Below are 18,393 nucleotides of genomic sequence, written 5' to 3'. Positions count from 1 at the left end.
TCCTGCAGCGCCTGGAGCAGGGGCACAGCCCCAAAGGGCTCCCTGAGGCGCAATGGTGGCCGTGCCAGAGGTCCCCAGTGGGAGGAGGAGGCCTGGGGGGGACCCACCTTCCATGAGCCCAGGGGCGGCTGCCAGACACTTTCACACCTCCAGTGCCAGACTCTGGCGCTCACCATGTGGGGTTCCCATGGGTGCAGGTGTCCCCAGCTGCCAGCACCATCCCCCCCCCCCCCCCCCCGGGGGAGGGAGGGGAGCCACAGCCCCATTCCATGCAGAAGGGACAGGGGGTCAGGGCCAATGCAGCAAGGTTTGGGGTAAGCGGTTTGCTACCCAACCAAAGTGGCCACATTTGGGACCATCTTGTTTTAATACCTGCTGCTGTTGAAATACATAGTTTTTTTTTAAATAATTGCATCAAAGATGCAAAAAAACCCCTAAAAATAATTTGGTTGCAGGCTGACCATAAACCATCACTTTTAAACAGGATTCTCTATCCTTTCTAAAAGAAATGAAATCAAATTAGAGAAAATTTTGAGTCTGAAGCATTGCTCCACAACAGAAATTCCAAACTTCTCGCTTTGATATAAGTCAGTCCATCACTTTAACTTCTCCAGTTTCAGTCGTTCGTTACAGAAAACCTGGTGAAATCAACATTTGCTAAATGCTTCGGTGCCACTGAATTTCCATGACAAAACACGGCTCAGTTCCTGCTGCCACCGCAGGTGCTGGGGAGGGTTTCTGCTGTCCCTGCTCCGTACAGATACCCCAGCCCCACACCACGCTCAAGACATAAGGAAGGACACGTCCCGCATGCCCACGTCCCCTTGGCATGCACCACTCTTCAGTGCCGCGTCGCAGAGGAGGGATGCGAGAAGAAGTGGCACGAAGGCTGATGCCCCAGCAAGGGGGTGTCAGGGTCCAGTCATCACCCCCAGTCTGGGGCGCAGGGCTCACCCCCAGCCCCACGACACCCCCTCCCACCTCACCTCCTTCCCAGCTTTCTCCTCCTCTTTCCCAGGCAGCCCCTTTCCCCTTTTTGATCTCTTCGCAGCACGTTTCAAAAGCAACCCACTGCGACTGGAAGAAAAGCCCCTCCAGTGAGATCATTGCGAGACCCCCAGACGTAGGGGTCGGGTGTGAAATGGACCTCCCTCCTCCTCCCCTCGCCCGGCCCCCCTGGCCCCTCTGAAAGGCTGTTATGTTTTGTAATCGGATTAGGGGAGCCCTGTGCCCTCCCCTTTCCCATTTACCAGTGTGACCAGCTTGCGCACCGCCACTCTCCCTGCAGATTGTTTAAGCGAGCCGGGCGCGAGCAGAGAGCTCGCCCGTACAGTGGCGAGGGTAGGTTCGGACGGCGAGAGCCTGAAAGGTTTAGTCATCGAACAAATTGCTTCTCTGTAGGGGCCGTTTTCTTCCCAAGTTGAACATAATGATGGCAGTTTGACGAACAGATGGTGCAGCTAAGCAGATAATCCCGCTGGCCTCACTAGCTTGGGGAGAGGCAGCGCTGGTTCTGCCCGCAGCTCCGGGGGCTCGTCCTGGGACAGGCGGGTCGTGGCGGTGGCTGGGTGATGATCACACCCCAGTGGGGCATGAGGAGCTTGGGCGAGCACCCAACCTTCACACCTCTTCTGTTTCGAGGGTGGTTTGGGTGCCAGACGCCACTCGTGCCTCAGTTTCCCCAGTCCTGCAGGGAGCTCTCTGCTCCATCACTTTTCAAAGCAGGGCTCACCCTCAGATCACAGCCTAACGCGGGGAGATGTGCCGCGAGACAGCACGTCTTTCCCTGCAAAGGATGTCTGAGAAAAGCTCATTTTATTCTCATTTTCCCGTTTTGCCTTTCCCTCCAACAATATTCAAGATGTGGAAGGAGCTGGAGAAGAAATTCTGCCAGCTCATAGGGGTTGGGTGGATGCTGTACCTGTGTCAGGCTCAGGGATGGTAGGACCTACCTGCTAAATAAGTCTTTATTTAAAATACATCAGCAGGAAAAGCCCAAGGCCTCGCCGACATGATGCAGGCAGGGGAGGGCACGGACACATCTGTGTGGAGCAAGCCTTGCCCATGCTACAATGGCACCAGGGATCCCTTCCCCACACTGCGGGGCTCTTGCAGCCTGCAGCACACACTCCAGACGCACCACACCACATCCCTGCTTCCAGGGGGTTCATTTAATTCATGTCCCTGTCCCCGTCCCCCCGTCACCAGCCTTGTCCCTTGAGAGCCCTGACTTTGACAGCTCCCTTGCCCTTTCCTGTGGCAGCCCAGCTGCCCAGAGACCTGCCTAAATCACCTCTTGCTAATGCAAGAGCTCGATCAGCTGCTCAAAGGGTGTTTTACAAGGAAAAGCAATAACAACATCTATCTGTTACAGCTGGGGAAACTAAGGCACACAAAGACGTGCCGGAGAGTCCATTGGAATTAGAGGCAGGACAAAGCCCAGGCTCCCTGAGCTGCTGGCATACATGTCCTTACACATCCGCAGCCCCCACCACCTCCCCACCCCCAGGAACAGCTGATGCCGTGTGCTGTTTGATAGAAAGCCAGCTAATCATCTTTCCCACCTTCGTTAGAGTGTGAATCATTATCCGAGCGACACCTGTAAAGCTCCTTGTCAGACGAGGCTGATGCACACGTCTAATAATGGGCACCATATGGAAGAGGGAAGGCTCAGGAGAGGAGCAGGGACCCTACCATCCCTGTGCCAAACAAAGAGCAGCGCCCGACGGCTTCCCATCACGGCAGAGCATCACCAGCACTGGGCCGTTTGAAAGACTGGCAGCGCTGTGCCACAGCAAGGCAAGAGCCCAGGCAGCACCGGTGGTGGAGGAAGAGCCACTGCTTGGGGTACTAAACATCTTGATAACAACCCGAGCAGTCCCTGCCCTTTGGAAAAGGACCTAGCAAAAGGAAACCACAGCTTGAGCATGCAGGTTAAAGGCAGGAGAGCCATCGAGCCCTGCTCCCTGCAGCGTGCCCAAAGGCTGGGACCAGGCACCCCAAATCCACTGAGGCACATCCCGCTGTGCCTTGGAGCATCCTCTCACTGCCAGCCTAGCAGAGGCCACCCGTGGGTGCAGACAAAGCCTCCCAGGACCCACGGGTTATACGATGACAGGGAGGACACAGTGTGAATTAGAGATGGGTCCCTGTGTTGGGGCTGATCCACAGTCCCCTAGACCCTCCCTGACCCCAAACTTGGGGGGCACAGCTCAGCCCCTCTGCCAAGCCACCCCTCCAATGAAAGCCCCCACCACCTTCAACCCACTGCAATTACAAAGCCCCATTTTCAGGCCCCCATTCATCTCCAGCAGCGTAATGAGCCTCTGGGCACCATCAGTGGGGGCAAAGCAATTAAAATCGCTGGCATTGCGGCCGCGTGGGTGGCTCTGTCATCCACTGCTGCCGGCGCCTGATTCGGGGTGAGTGGGCAATGCCAGGCCGGGCAGCGCCTCAAAGCGCCACATCTCCCCACGGGCGAACAATTGCCTCGTTCTTCGCCGGGTTAAAAGAATAATAAAATAAAATAAAGAGGGAATAAAGGCCCCAGTAAAACTGGGAGTCAAGTTTATTTACAAACTGAATATGAAGTGAAGGGCCTGGAACAAAGGTGTTATGTAAGGGACAGTCACTAAGGGGCTCTTTACCCACGCTAATTGCCACTTGCTCCGCGATATCCATTTATCTTGCAGCTGAAATGGCCTCCTCAGGCTTGCAGGTTCAAGCACTGCTTGTTTGCAATGCTGCCTGGCACAATTAGCGTGCAGGAGCAGCGTCCAATGCAGTCCCGCTGCCCAAACCCACTGGGAAGCCTCACACCTCCCCAAAAAGCGGGATCGTGCCTAGAGTGGGTGGATGTGCCGACGGGCACGCGGCTTGGTGGGGAGAGATGCTGCCCTGTGTGGGGCTTTGGTGTCGGTTGTGTAACGGGGAGGGACAATGGGGCTCGGTTCTGCTGGAGAAGACCTCCAGGTCCCTGCATCAACCCTACCCGAGCAGTGACAAGCAGCAAACCATCACGGGATGCCCATGGGAGTGGCTGCAAGAGTGATAGCTAATGGCCGCAAAAGGAGAACGAGATCTGGAGACGATGAATGAATCTGTTGCTCGCGATGATGTTTCCAAGTGGTCTGGCTGGAAACTGCCCTCAGATGGAAAAGACTGAAGGGCAGAGACTAGTAATAAAGAAAAAAAAAAACCAACATGGGGACAAGGAGCTGCCATGATCGCTGCTGCATCCTGCAGAACGTGGCCCTTCTGCTCTCATCCCTGCTCTCACCCTCAGCACATCCAGCAGCGCGAAGACCATGGAGGGACTGTTAGCTCTACTCCAGGCGATCTGGCGGGAAAGGGAGGAAGAGGAGGTGGCAGCATCCCTGGGAGCTGAGAGGTCAATTTTATTGACAAACTGCCTCTTGAATGGAGCGTGGGGAACAATGCCGGCCCTCAGCCCGGGTCAATTGGGACTGTGTAAAGCGAGGGGCCGGCACCAGCAGCCCCGGGAAAGCCCTCCAGGCGAGTGGCCTTTACCACCATGTTTGCATAACCCCTGACCCCTTCTTTTGGGGTTTAATTGAAATCCCAGCTTGATGACAAATTGGCATGACCAGCGGGCCAGAGGGTGGGAGGGCGAGTGTGGAAGCAATGCCGGGAAGCCCTCTCCCTGCTCTGGCAGAGACTGACCTGCCGCCCGCCATGGGCAGGCTGCCCCTTCGTGTCCTGGCACGGGCCACCTGCAAAGCGGTTTACGCCCAAGTCGAGTGTTTTAATCACAACCTGCTCCTTCCTTTCTTCCCACGATGGGCTTTGGACAGGCAACTGTCCAGCTCCGCAAGCAGCTCTGGCTCAATGCGGGCAGGAGCAGGCAGGCATTGCCTGTGGATGTGCAAGGCTCCTTCAGAAATGCTTGTTTGGGCTGAAGTCTCCTTGGACTGGGATGCTCTGATGCTTCCTTAACCACAGAGCTCGTTAGCCCAGGGCAGAGGCATTTGCAGTTTGCACCATGGCAAACCCCCACCACACAGACCCCTCTCCTCTCCCTGTCCAAAGGGAAGGGTCACAGCCCTTCACCAGTCTTTTGTCTTTACTTAATAAAGACTGCTTTTTTGGAGCCAGTAGTAGAAATGAGCTTCTGAAAAACAAATATAACTAAAGCCCCAAAGCAGTTCCCACAGACTGGGGATCAAAAACTGACATTGTGGCAAATGGGGCTGAAGTTGTCCCATTTCAGAAGTTCCTGGGAGAGAGGTGAGAAATGACAGATGCACCCTTGTGATCACAGAAATCTCATTTTCTGCAGAAATCAGACTAAAAACAAAGAGAAAAAGCCCCAAATCAGCTGCCTCAAAATCCCCATCCCTTTTACAGAGCATTAGCAGCATCCCAGCCGCTCCATGCAGTACATCAGTGATGCAGAGTTGCACTAGATGAAGGTACCACTGCACCTGAGATGGATGTCAAGGTGGGTGTTACTGTTGGCTAAAGGGACTCTGCGGAACTACAGCATAATCCTCCAAAGCACTAATATTTTTCCCTTCACTTTTACCCCTGTCCCAGAATACTGTAATCATCAGATGCTGAGATTAGACTGCAGAGTTTTCCTGCCCACAGGTAGATATTTAATATCTTACGTTCCATAGATCATCCAAGATAAATCCCAGATGCTCTTTAAAGGGGATGGAGTAACATCTGGTCCCATGTGCAAGCGAGCCCCAAAGCGCAAAGAGCACAAGTGGGGCTTGAACAAATTACAGTCTAAACCCACGCAATTTCCACGTGCAGGCAAGAGCCTATGCATCACCACGGCTCCTGCCCATAATTTTGCCAGCCCTGCCCTTGCAGCCCATCCTACTGGATTTTGCTGCGTCTGGTGAAGCATCCCACGCTTTGGAGAATCAATCACATTTTTACAGTACCAAAAGGAGACTTTCACTCGGTAGCGGATGTCTGTACATCCAACTTGCATTAAATCACCTTAAAAATGGAGTGGCCCCACTTTGAGGCAAAACCCCAAAATATCCCCATTGCTGCCTGCTTTACTGTCTGTACCTCATTTGCAAATCATTTACAGGGATTTTTACACATCCTAAAATACTTTTAACTGCAGGTTTCATGTCTGTCATCTGTCACTGATTAATACATTTCATTGCTATTATTGTCATTATTACTATTAAACATGCATCCATCCAATTCATAAATCAAACATCCTGTCGACTAGGACAGAGCCAGCAATAACCAGGTTCATTTTCAGGAGGTGCAGCCACTGGAGATTATGAGATTTGTAAGACCAACCCCTTGCCCCCTCCATTGGTAGATCTCAAACTGGTTTGCAAAAGAGAACTAGATTGCCAGTTTGCAGAAAGAGAGGCATGAGGTGGGAGGTAACTTGCCTCCAGTGATTCCGATAAACCAGGGGCACTGGTGGGGACTGGACTATCTGATCCCTTCATCCTCCTGCCTCCCCGTGCAATGTTGGAGTTTGCTATGTTTCGAAGGAAAGAAACAGACTGCAATTTTGCATTGCTTAACCTCCTTACCTCCCACCTCACACACCCTTGTGAATAAATCCAGGATGATTTCATCCCCTGCAGTTTCTCTCCCCACCTCCCAGGACAACCAGGTCCTTACGCTCTGCTGACTGTCACTTAGCCACCTTCCTGCATACCCTGCGGGTCACTATTCTTCCAAACAACCTTCGGTTTCCACCAGTTGAGGTTCTTAGGGTCTTCTTGCACAAAACCCTTTGAGGCATTTCAGGCAGGGCTTGAAAAGGCCCCTGCTTCCTCTGGGGGGCATTATCATGACAACCGGCTTTAATTCAGTGCAGATCCAGGCTCCCAGCTGGATCCTCAGCCACGCCAAGTCCCCCTGACACCCTTCGGCTGGCACAGAGAGGCCAAAGGAGCACGCGGGTCCCAAGATTGCGGGGAACTAACCCAGCCCCATTTCCCAGTCCTCGCCCTCATATATATTCCCTTCCAGTCGCCCCGTGCTTTTCTCTGCATGTTCTTCTTTTGCAAGAGCTGCCCTCCTCTTCCCCACTCCCACTGGGCACTTCCCCCCTCCCCGCGGTCCTCCTCTGTCCCCAGCATCCCCCTTTCTCTTGGCTCTCTATAAACAAAGCGCCTCAGTGTCTGGGGGAAGAAAAGTTGCATTATGCAAATGGGAAAAAGCGAACAGGAGATTTCTCACTCCGAGAACCCCCATTCCGGGCCTGCACCTCGGTTTCCATGGCATGTCCAAAGCCTGCTGGAGGCTGGTTTGCATACGGATGAGAGAGGAGATGAAATCAGCACGAAAGCCCATCGCTGACAGAACACCATTGTTTAGCCTGTCTGATTTGGAGGCTAATGAAACGCCATTAAAAAAAGAAAGAAAGAGGAAAAAAACGCACCGCTTTCATCCTGGCTTTGGTCAGTGATGGGGAGGGGGGGTTAAATATGACGATGGAAGATTGTCTGCACAATCGGGCTTGGGGTGAAGGTATTCTGGCACCAGGGAAGGAAATTCCCAGGATGCACTGCCCCTGCAAGCCAGAACGATGTTGACAGGAGATGGTGCTATGGGCAGAGCGCTGGGCTGAGAAAGGCTGCGAAAGTCAGCAAAATCAGTCCTGCTCCTCTTGAGTAGATACAGCAGCACCCAGCATAAAAATACCCCAACCCACCAATGTTCAACAGCAGCTGTGAACCCATCCATCCCACAGCTCATCTCAGGGAGGGTATTGACCCACTCAGAAACACACCATGTCTGGGAAAGACACTGGACGGGGCACGTGGGCTGGGATCAGGCTCTCTTGGTCACAAGCTTTCCAAGTGGAATGAATAAAAAACTGTGAAACCAAGGGCTGGAGCAGGAAGGGGATCAGTGAGCAAGCATGGTGCATTAGCCCTCCTTCACCATGCAAGCTGCGACCATGCTGGCAGAGAAGGAAAAGCCATGTGCATCTCAAAGGACAACACAAAACATAGAGAAAAACACCCAATGGGTGCCCCATCTCCTCCACCCCTAACATCAGGAATAGCCCAAGGAGGCTGTATCTCTGAAAGGTCTCTGAGGAGGTGGGATAGATGGAGCAGGAGCATGGCCACCAGCTCTCGGCCCCAGGTAGCTCTCCTCCCCTCATCCTTGCCATGGCCACCCAGTCCCTTTTCCCCTGCCCTGCTGCCAGCGGCACATTGTCTCCAGTGTGTGCCTTCGAGAACAGCATGATTGGCCTTGAAAGGGCTGATTTGCTTTCCCCGGCCCATTGAAACGCCAGAGAGCAAAGCCTGTTCCCTCCAGGCGCTCGGAAACCTGGCACCCTTTCCACTTTGCTTCCCCGTGCCCCTCAGCCCAGGGGCTCCTGCTGAGATTTTGCTGTCAACAGAGTTTTGTTCCCTTTCTAGGGCGGTGCAGAAGGGACACAAGGACCTTGAAAATGGCAGCTTCTTTGACACTGCTATTCTCCTTCGACCGCCCTGGCTGAATAAACAGCTCACAAAAATGGAGTTTACTGTATTTCCTCCTCAGGGGGAAAACACTGCATCTTGGTCCTAATTAATTTACCTAATTAACATTATCTTCATTGGGTCTGTATGCAAAGACCTCTTTCTGTACTGGCTGGGATAGAGGATAAAAAAACAGGAATAAAATATATTCAGGCATCTCTCAGCCCCGACTGTAAAAGGGACATCACAGAAAGAAGTGCACCGCTCCGATCACTTCAGCCTCAGAGAAAGCTGCTGCGGGAGAATTGCATCCGCCTCGACCTCCTCTCTTTTGCAAACAGAGCACAGGATGGGGCCGTATTAGTGCATGCCAGCCTCTTGATGCTGTGCTGGAGGTGCAGTGCATGTCCTCAGGGAATTAACTGTTGGGATGGGCGTGCCTGGGGATGCTTGGGTGGATGAAGTTTACGGCAGGAGGGAGACCACGGGATAGATACCGTGAATGGGGGAGCCAGGAAGATGCCCATGAGCAGGCTAAAATTCAAGCCGCTGGGCTGACCCCTCCACTGGACTTAACCAGCAAGCTCTGTGCCAGTTTATACCTGCCATGGAGCCTGCCCTGTGTTTAGACCCTGAATTTTCCTGGGCCTTGCCCAGGTCCTGGGCAGTCACTGCCGACGAGGCAGAGGGCCCTGTGAACCGTCCGCTTTCGCTGCTCCTGCCTAGCAAAGCCCTGCTCTGCTATTTTGTTCTTTTCCCTGCCAGATGCCAGCTCCCTTCAGCCTCTTTCTTCTCCCCACGCTTTGCTTTGCTGCATAGTTCCGGAAATCAGAAACAAAAGAAGAGGAAAGAAAATAGGCTGGATGGGGGGGGGGAGGAGGGGGAGTTTCCCTTCCGTTAAGCTTTTTGCAGCTCTCCCTGCCTCCCAGTATGAGACACTATATGGCATCTCACATGACGAGTGCTTGCACCCACGTGCACGGCCACGTGATGAGGTGCCCAGCGATGCCAGGCTGAGGGATGGAGGTGAAAGGGAAGAGGCTGGGTTTGCAGCCCGACCCTTTTGGCCAGAGAAACAGGAGGATGCAGAAAAGAGAGAAGCTCCTCTCTGCTCCCAACCTGCAGGCCAAAGCTGTCTGCACTGCCAAAACGCGCATGTTGGGGGAAAAGCATTCCCAGGCTGTGCGCTTGCAGGCTGTTGTGGTTTAGTTTATGCAGTAAGATCTGTGCTTTCAGGGCAGGACGTGGACTCGCTGCCACTGTTGTTATTGGGGCTCCTTATAGATCAGATACCGGCAGCCAGAACTTCCTAAGCACTGTGAATTGCAGAGTCTGAGCGGCACATCTCTGCCTCCACATCTTCCCATCATCCCCCCTTCAAATGAGGCTGTCAGCATGGGTTTAGGTGTCCACATCATCAGAATAATTTGATTTACAGACATTTTTGTTTTATAAAGGGAAATCCTCCAGCCCAGGCTTCATAACCACTAGCTGAAATGGCCAGCAATCATCCTAGAATTTGTTTGCCTTACCAAAATGAAGTCCCAGCTTGGTGTGCATTTCCATTTGGAAATGTCAGCTCCCCACAGCAGCCTGCTCCAAGGACGCTGCCTTTTCCACCGCCCCTGATTTACAATGGCAGTGAATTTTAACGATGCAATAAGCAGCTCCGGTCCTCGGGAGCCCCATAGGGATTCTGTGCACCAGAGGAGGAACAGGCAGAAACCTTTGTGCATCCTGATGGACAAGGAGGAAAGAGGAAAGGTGTCCACGCCACAGGCATCACCCTCTGCTTTGCTTTATTTGAGGAGAGTCAGAGCATACCTCCAGTGCCGGGAATTGTGCCGCAGACAGCACGAAGCCTGTCCGAGTGGCAAGGCAGGGTCTGGCTGGCTCCAGCCGCTAGTAGGAGCTGGAAAGTGTGAGTCTGAGCAGCAATAAGAGCTGAGCAAATGGGCCACAGAGCCATGCCAGAAAGGGACGCGCCAAGGCAGAAACAAGGGCTAGCACGGCTCTGCTGCTCCGGCACCGGTTTTGCATGGGTGCACCTCCCAGGGTGTGCTCTCCCGCTGCAAATCTGCTTTAGGCTGTTGGAGGAAGAGCATAGCAAGCATAGGGTCTGCACTGGGCTCCCAAAGCAAAGCCCTGTGTTGCCTCAGCGGGGCACAGGGCCGACAAAAACAATGGCGAACACCCACCCAGCAATGCAATCTGCCAAAAGCAGACATCTCTGTAGTCCAGCTAAAACCCAAGTCACATCCTGGAGGAGAGACGTCAGACATCTTCACCTGCCTGCTGGACCAGGCAGAGGGGAGATCCTCCTACCATCAGAAACCTGCTGTTTGCAGCAGGTGCTTTGTCCACCCCATTTCCAGCTGCTGCTAGACTTTCAGTAATTCTCAGTGACCTCATTTTCACTTAATTTTGTAAATCATTTTTTGGTTGTTTTTCATTTTACTCTGTTTTTAATTTGTTGTTGTTTCCCTCGGAGCCGGAGTTTGTCATTTAATCAACTTAGACCCAGATAGCCTGGAGGGTGTGTGGGGAAGGGGGGTGGGGGGGGAAGAATGAAAACGCTAATGTCACATCACCTCCCTAAAATGAGTTTTAATTGTAATCCTTTAATCCCTCTCAGATGGCCCTCTCTCCACTGATGTTTTTCGTAATTATTCCTTGCCATTTTCCCATCGGTCTAAGGAGTGTCTTCAAGAGGGAGGGGGTGGAGAAAAGGCCCTTTTATAAAATAATAATAATGGGCCAAATTAAGACACAAAAAGGGAAATAACAAGGGGGCAAGGGCTGCAGAGACAGAATGGGGATTATTAATGCCTCCCCCCTCAGAAATTTCAGTGATGGTGCTCTCAGCCACCCCAATCAGTGGGCAATTGAGGCTTGTTTGCTCGAGTGGCTGCACCCTCCTACAATGACCCACATTTAGCCAAGTGGCTGCATTGACAGAGTACCAGGTGCGCAGGATTGGGAAACCGCCTTAAGGCAGCATCTCACCAGCCCACCCTGCTCAGCACAGAGGGGTCTGCACAGGGCTGCCCACCTCCAGGACAGTTTCCACCTGCCCAAGCCACAGGCTGGAGCCGAGGATGAGATGGTCAGTGGGAACATCACCTCCAGTACTGCCCAGCACCCAGGACCCTCTGCCACCCTGGAGAGCTTTGAAGGGCATCATTCCCACTGCTGCTGCCAGCTATCAGCCCCTTCACACTCTGAAACAAGTTGTAACTCATCTCTTGGCCTCACTCGGATGCAGCCTGAAGGATGCTGAAGAGGAAAGGGATTGCCTTCAGCAGCAGTGGAGAAGGACATGGCTGGGTAGTGGAGCAGGTCAGAAAGGGTCTTCATGGAGGTCTCAGTCCTGCCCAGGGTCCCCCGAGCCCTCAATGCTGTCTCCAGCCCTCCACCAGGATCAGCACTCCTTGTGCTTGTACCTGCCAGCACGCACCATCACAGACACCCCTGCCATTCCGCAAAGCTGAGCTGGCAGGAGAGCAAAGTGACTTGTCCCTGACTGATTTACTTGGCTCTGAGCAGCACCAAATTTCACCCAGGATCCCAGGGCCTCTGCTGCCATGGAGTGCCAGGCACATTACAGGCATGTCCAGTGCAGCCTCTGCCCTGACGGTGCCAGTGCTGTACAGATGGGACCATCACCCAAAGCCCAGTGGAGGGACCACAAGCCCAATAAAAGTTCACTGGATGCTTCTGAGCAGCTTGGAAAGCTAACAGGAAGCAAGTACCCAGGTTAACTGGGCACTTGGGGGCTCAGGTCTCTAAAGACACAGGGATGTTAATTCAGGGGAGTTAAGCCCGACCTCCCTTTGAAAGGATGTGGACCTGGTGAGCACAAGCAGGGTATTGAGATGCCCTGAAAGTCTGGTCCCTGAACACAAGCTGCAGAGCTTTCATTAACTCCAGAGTCACTCTGGCGAAGCACCCCGGCGAAAGGGGAACGTTTACAGACCACTGAACTTGTACTTAATCTGGGAAACCTCTTGTACAGGTCTGACGGGAGTTAATCCACCCCTAACATCTCTTTCACCCTCTCTCCCCCTCCCCAGCCATAAAGCTCAATGATCATTGCTAATCATCACATTACTTCAATGAGCCTGACCCAAAAGGCTCCTCCAATGCCTCCTCCCACCCCTCATCCCACTCCTCATTTCAGCTTTCTCCCCACAGCAACCTGCACCATCCCACCCTCCGCCACGGTGCAGGGATCAAATTGACAGTGCATGTCAGCAGGGCAACCCTCGGGGACAGCAGGTCGCAGCCACAGCGACCCCAAAGGGCAAGTGATTCCTGCAGGAACAAAGAGCCCTTGTGTGCCAACGGGCCGGAGTTTGTGTGCAATTAACTCTGGTCAAACCAAACAGACTGAGTTCATGAGTGTGGTCTAAGAGCATCATCAGGGTTTATAGACTTCCAGCTCTGAGGGAAGGGGGACCAGCAACGCCTGAGCAGCAGGAGCTGCAAAACAAGAGGCAAGGAGAGCCCTGGACAAAAAGCAGGACAGGGAGGGGGGCAAAAATAGGATTACAGCAGGGGTATGGCTGACAAATTGTGTCAGGCACCAGGAGCATTTGGGGAGGAGAGCTGCAAAGAAAAGGATCCCTTTAATTATCAACGGTTGGGCAGCAGCAGCAGAAGTGCCTTGTGGCTGGAGGGGAGCAGTGGGACGACTGGATGCAGGGCTCTCACCTGCAGCCTGACTCGTGGTCAGGAACAGGGAGGGTGGACAAACCCTGGCTCTGCCATGGGCCGAGGGCTGGTCAGGGTCCTGAGCATGGGTACAGAGGGGCTGTTTTACCTTCCACCTCGCCTGGCACTGGAAGGATGCAAACCCCATCCAGCCAGGGGGAAAAGGGAAAAAGCTCAACACCGCAAAGGGTCCCCTCCACCCCAATGCATCCTCCTCCAAATGACATCTTTTCCTCCTTACAAACAGGGAAGAAAAAAAAAATTAAATTTGCCACATGGAATTTCTCAAGAATTCCAATGTAGGAGCATCAAAATGTTTTGCTTTGAATTGCATCGAAACATGACAATTCCATGCAGAATTTTCAATTCCTTACATAGTACAGTCTCACCAGAGATACAAGATACAGCAAAAGTTTACTGAAATGAAACAACCAAAGTAAAGGTACTTTATGGTGTTTTATGTTACCAGCCCTCAATAAAAGCATCGGAATCATGTATTCACGGGGTTGTTCTGCTGCTCACAAGGAAACCTTCCTGTAAAATGTGTTGATTTCAACAAAACTGCATTTTCCCATTGACACATCGCCAATGAACTGAACACATCCTCTCCCATCAGCCCTAAGCTGCTCCCAGACTCAGGCACAAACGAGCGCCCTTGGGCTGTGTCCAGAGGCCCCAGACCACAAAAATGACCACGAACCCCGCTTCCCACCCCCCCACCTCCCACATTAACCTCATGCTCCAGCGGCAGCATTGTCCATCCCCTGCAGCACCCTGGTTTCAGGTGAGGCTTTTAGACAAAGCCACAACAGCCAATGCTAGTGATTTCAATCACCAGCCTCAAATATCCACGTTGAGCTGCCCTCCTTCGGGAGAAACACCTCTTCAGACTTGTAAAAATGAGATGTATCCCAGGCATAAAGCCAGGGGAAGAGGGAAGGCTGGAGAAAACAACCCCCAACCTTTGCTTCCTTTTGAACTGATTTTTAATTTTTTTTTTTTTAAAACCCCTTTCCTGGGCATTTGGGAAATTTGGAAATGCAGGGTTGGCTGCAGCCACCTCCAAAGCAATTTCACATCCCTAGGCAGCCCTGCTGCCCCATCTTCCAGCCCCATTGCAGCCCCCCAAACTCTCCCAGCCCTGTTTATTGTCCTTCAGGGGCAGACATGGAGGCTGGCACCAAGTCATGGGAAGCAAACAAGCAGCTGTGGGTGCCAGAGCCAGGCGGCCGCCCTGCCAGGCCCCTTCGCCCCCAAACCCGGTGCCATCCCCACCCCGCGGCGGTGGGCAGCTGGGGAGGCTTAGGGAAGAGCTGGGGTGTGTGTGTGTGGATAAAAAAAGGAGAGGGTGTGTGTGTGGATAAAAAAAAGGAGAGGGGGAAGAAAAAGAAAGGGAAAACAGCCCCCTTTAAAATAAAGAGAAGGAGGAGAGAGCAAAAGGGGGGGGGGGGGGTGTAAAAATCGTTAGCACTAATTATCAGGCACAGGGACAAACGATTAATTTGCAAGTCAATTAGTCTCAGATAGGTTCACGTTTCCTGTTCTCAGCCACTGAGGGGGAAAGAAAGAGGGAGACACAACTGCGGCCTTAATCCTCCTCAGAGGCGACCATGGCAGGGCCGCCTGCCCGTGCCAAGGCGGAGGGAGGGGGGCTACAGCTGGCACCACCGCGGCGCAGGGGCGGTCGCGGTGAGGGGCCGTTATGTGCCAGTCATTGTGCCCTCCGGAGCAGCCCTGGCACCACGCCGGCACCTTCCCCGCCGGGCCCCGCAGGACAGGCGCCGCCATTTGGGAGCTCCTGCCGCCATTTTGTTGATGCCCGGGGAGGGCGGTTGCTGCTGCAGGCTCTTCCACATATAGAGCCTGCAGCCGTGCTGTCATCCTGCCTCCTCTCCATCCCTCGCTCTCCCTGCCAGGCCTGTGGGGCCATCAGGGCCTGCAGGTGCTACAGAGGCCTGTGGGCACCATCAAGGCCTGAGTGGTTGCTAGGAGACCGAGCAGCCTGGCCTTATGGCGGTACCAGGCCTAGTCTGGCCTGGCATTATGGCAGCACCGTGGGGACAGGGCGAAAGCCTCCTCTCAGCTGGGGAGCTAGCAGGGACCATGCCATGAGGGGCTAAGTGGAAAATGGCCCCATCTCAGCAGTCGAGGAACGGAGCTGTCATCTCTCTGTGGGCATTCCCAGCCCTGCCCTGCACTACAGAGGCTATCAGAGTCCCCAAGGGGATGGGTTTTAGCCCAAAGTTGCCCTTTGAGCTGCAGCAAGCTGGGGTCCCAACAGTAACTGCGAGGCTGGGGGCTTGGGCAGCTGAGTGTGAAGAGGAGCCCAGGAATCTGGTGGGAGGAAGACACATGGGATGGGTGTTCAGGGTGTCCCCCTACCCTGAACCTAAGTTGTGGTTTCTCCATCACCTGGCATCACTATTTACACAAGAACTTACAAAAAATGCACTGTAAAATATATATTTTCTAGGAACAACTTGAGGACTCAAACATCACCCCGTGCTTGAGGAGTATGGGGAAAAACTGAAGAAAAACGGCTCAAAGCAACGGATGGACAAAAGCAATAGGGAAAAAAAACTCGAAGCGAGGGAGAGAAGTGCCAGCAGCCCCTCGGCTCCATCCAGCAGGACAGACAGCCCCTGAGGACACACAGACACCCACTGTATCGCCTGGAGAACAGGCAGCCTCACCATTTCCTGCCCCAGCCACCCCCAAACCCCAATTCTGACCACCTCAGGGAGGCCACAGCAGCTGTTTAGCATGCATGCACACCCCGCGTGTGTGCGTTCGTGCACGGGAGGGTGCAGCGCATGATCTGAATGTGCGCCGCATTCCCCACACTCTGCACGGGGATATTTGTGTGCGTGTGGACACAACATGTCTGGGACCTGACAAAAGCCATCTGATTGACACAGAAAAGGGGGCTGACAAAAGGCCAAGCAGGGCTGGAGAGTGGTGCACAATGCTGGTCGCCAGTACCACGTGCAAGGGTGGGGGATCGAGGGAGGCAGGGGGGAGCAGGGTGGCTTTTAAGGACACCTCTGCCATCCACATTTAAAAAAGAATAAATACATTAACAATCCTTCAGCCTTGCTTTTGTGCAAAGCAGGAATGTTCGCACCTAGCCAGAGAGGTTTTTAACAAGCATCCTCATCCTCAGCAGTGACAGTAACAGGTTTGTTGCTGTCCCATGGCTGCAGCCAACATGGGAGCCCTTTGTGCCAGGTGAAACACCTATCCAGAGACAACTGGAAGCCACCATCCTTTGCCCAAAGCCCACTGAAGCTTTTCTAACCCTTCGCAATGGTAAAACCCAACATATTGTAAAACGCCACAAGAGTGGCCTGAAATTTGGTTAAAATGCCCATAGGGCAGAGGGCAGCTGAGCTCCACCCTGGAGGTGTCTGCAGCCTCCAAGACCACCACTTTGCCCAGCCTGGGGGAGCAGGCACTGGCACCTGTCCCCTTGAAAGTCCCTCCATGGTGCTGGGGTGTATGATAAAAAAACCACGTATTTTTCCTGTTCTAAGCAGCTAATTCCAGCTGGAGCAAGGACCCAGCCGAATCCCCAGGAATACTTGCATTTTTCTAAGAAGCTTTCTCAAAATCCATTTGTTGGGTTGTTTTGTTTTTTTTTTTTCCTCCCCCTTTGTCTTAACAAGAAACAAAAGTGTTTGTGATTTAAACGGCTCCACTGCGACAGAGAAGTCCTGGAGCAGCAATTGCTTCGCTGCAGAAGCTGCACTGGCTCTGAATGCCTCCGAACAGGGAAGGTGAAAAGACACTATTTATCTTTAAAAAGTGAAAACACACCACACTTGTTATTCTTTTGCTCTAATCATATTCTGAAAATTTTCCACCAGCTTCATAACTGATTAAGCTTTTATACCTGATAGTCTCAAGGATTGTTTTTCAATCAAAATTAGTTTTGAGCAGGATTGACCCAAGTTTAAAAACTCATGTTCAGCCACACACCAGGGATTTCATATTTCTGTGTATGCATTGAATATGTCTGAAAACACACACTCTTATTTTGATACATTTTCCTTTAGAGTTTTTAATTTTATTTTTTTGCAAGAGAAAAAAGGGAGCACTGAAAAAAATGTTTAGTTCACAATAAAGAATCAATCCAAATTCCTAAGAATAATAGGAAATACCCTGGGATGATGTTACACAATGGAGCTAAATTGGTTCCCACCAGCTCAGGACCCTGTAAAAGCCTTGTTAAGATTTTTTTTTTTTAAACGTGGACATTTAAAATTGTAATTTAAAATACAATATTTTATCAGAATAATTTCTAATAAAATGCTGACATTTTACCGTGTTCAAACATTTTTCAAGCATTGTTCATTATATAAGTGAGCAAACATTACTTCCAGTGGCAGTAACAATAACATAGCTAAAATCCTCTTTTTTAACTTCTGGGGACAAACAATCTCTACGATTTATGCCCTGAGCAGAAAAGTATTTTTTCGTTTGCTAAATTGAGAGGCAAAGTGGGAGAATTACATTTAGTAACTGGCTTAAAACGGGATCCTGCTTGACCCGACAAATCCCGGGTAACAAGACGGCTTTGTCTGAACGTGTGGCAGGCGAGATTTCACACTTCCTCCCGCACAGAGCTGAGACCAGACCCAGAAACACACGATATTACCCCAAAAATTCCCCTCCTGGCTTTTAAAGGAGATAATTCGACTTCAACGATTTTTAGAGGAAAGAAAGATCAACTGAGTCAATTTAAAGAGGTTTTTGCCGATTTGCTGGGTTGGAAAAATGTCAGGAGAAATGGCAAAAAACGAAGCTGAAGTTTGGCGGGGCAGGAATAGGGGAAATTCGGGGCTATTTGGGACTTTCCCACACCCCCCACCCGCAGGTGGCAGCTCCTGGCGAGCGCTCGGGGGAGGTTGGAGGGGAGCAACCCCCTCCCCGGAACGAAACGGGGGGGGTTTTTCAGGGGAGGGGGGGGGGGGGTGCAAGGGGGGAAAAAAAAAAGGAAAGAAAAGAAATTCCAATGAATCTTTTAAAAGGAGGGACAGCGGGACTAGCCGGTGGGATCCGGGCTCTGCAATTTCAGTCCGAGGTGCTAAAACCGGGGGAGGCGTTTGGGCTCCCCCTCCAAAAAAATGACCTTTTTCTGCAGTTTGGGGGGCTTTAACGCGGGTTAAAACAACTCAGCGCCTGCGAGTTCAACACGGATTTTTTAAACTGCCGGCAGAACCCTCTTTGCAAACGAATTAGTTGCCCCAGG

The sequence above is a fragment of the Haliaeetus leucocephalus genome, unplaced genomic scaffold (assembly GCF_000737465.1).
Source record: "Haliaeetus leucocephalus isolate CR32 unplaced genomic scaffold, Haliaeetus_leucocephalus-4.0 Scaffold175, whole genome shotgun sequence".
Lineage (NCBI taxonomy): Eukaryota > Metazoa > Chordata > Aves > Accipitriformes > Accipitridae > Haliaeetus > Haliaeetus leucocephalus.
The sequence above is the reverse complement of the archived record's forward strand: the minus strand, read 5'-3'. Positions refer to the sequence as shown.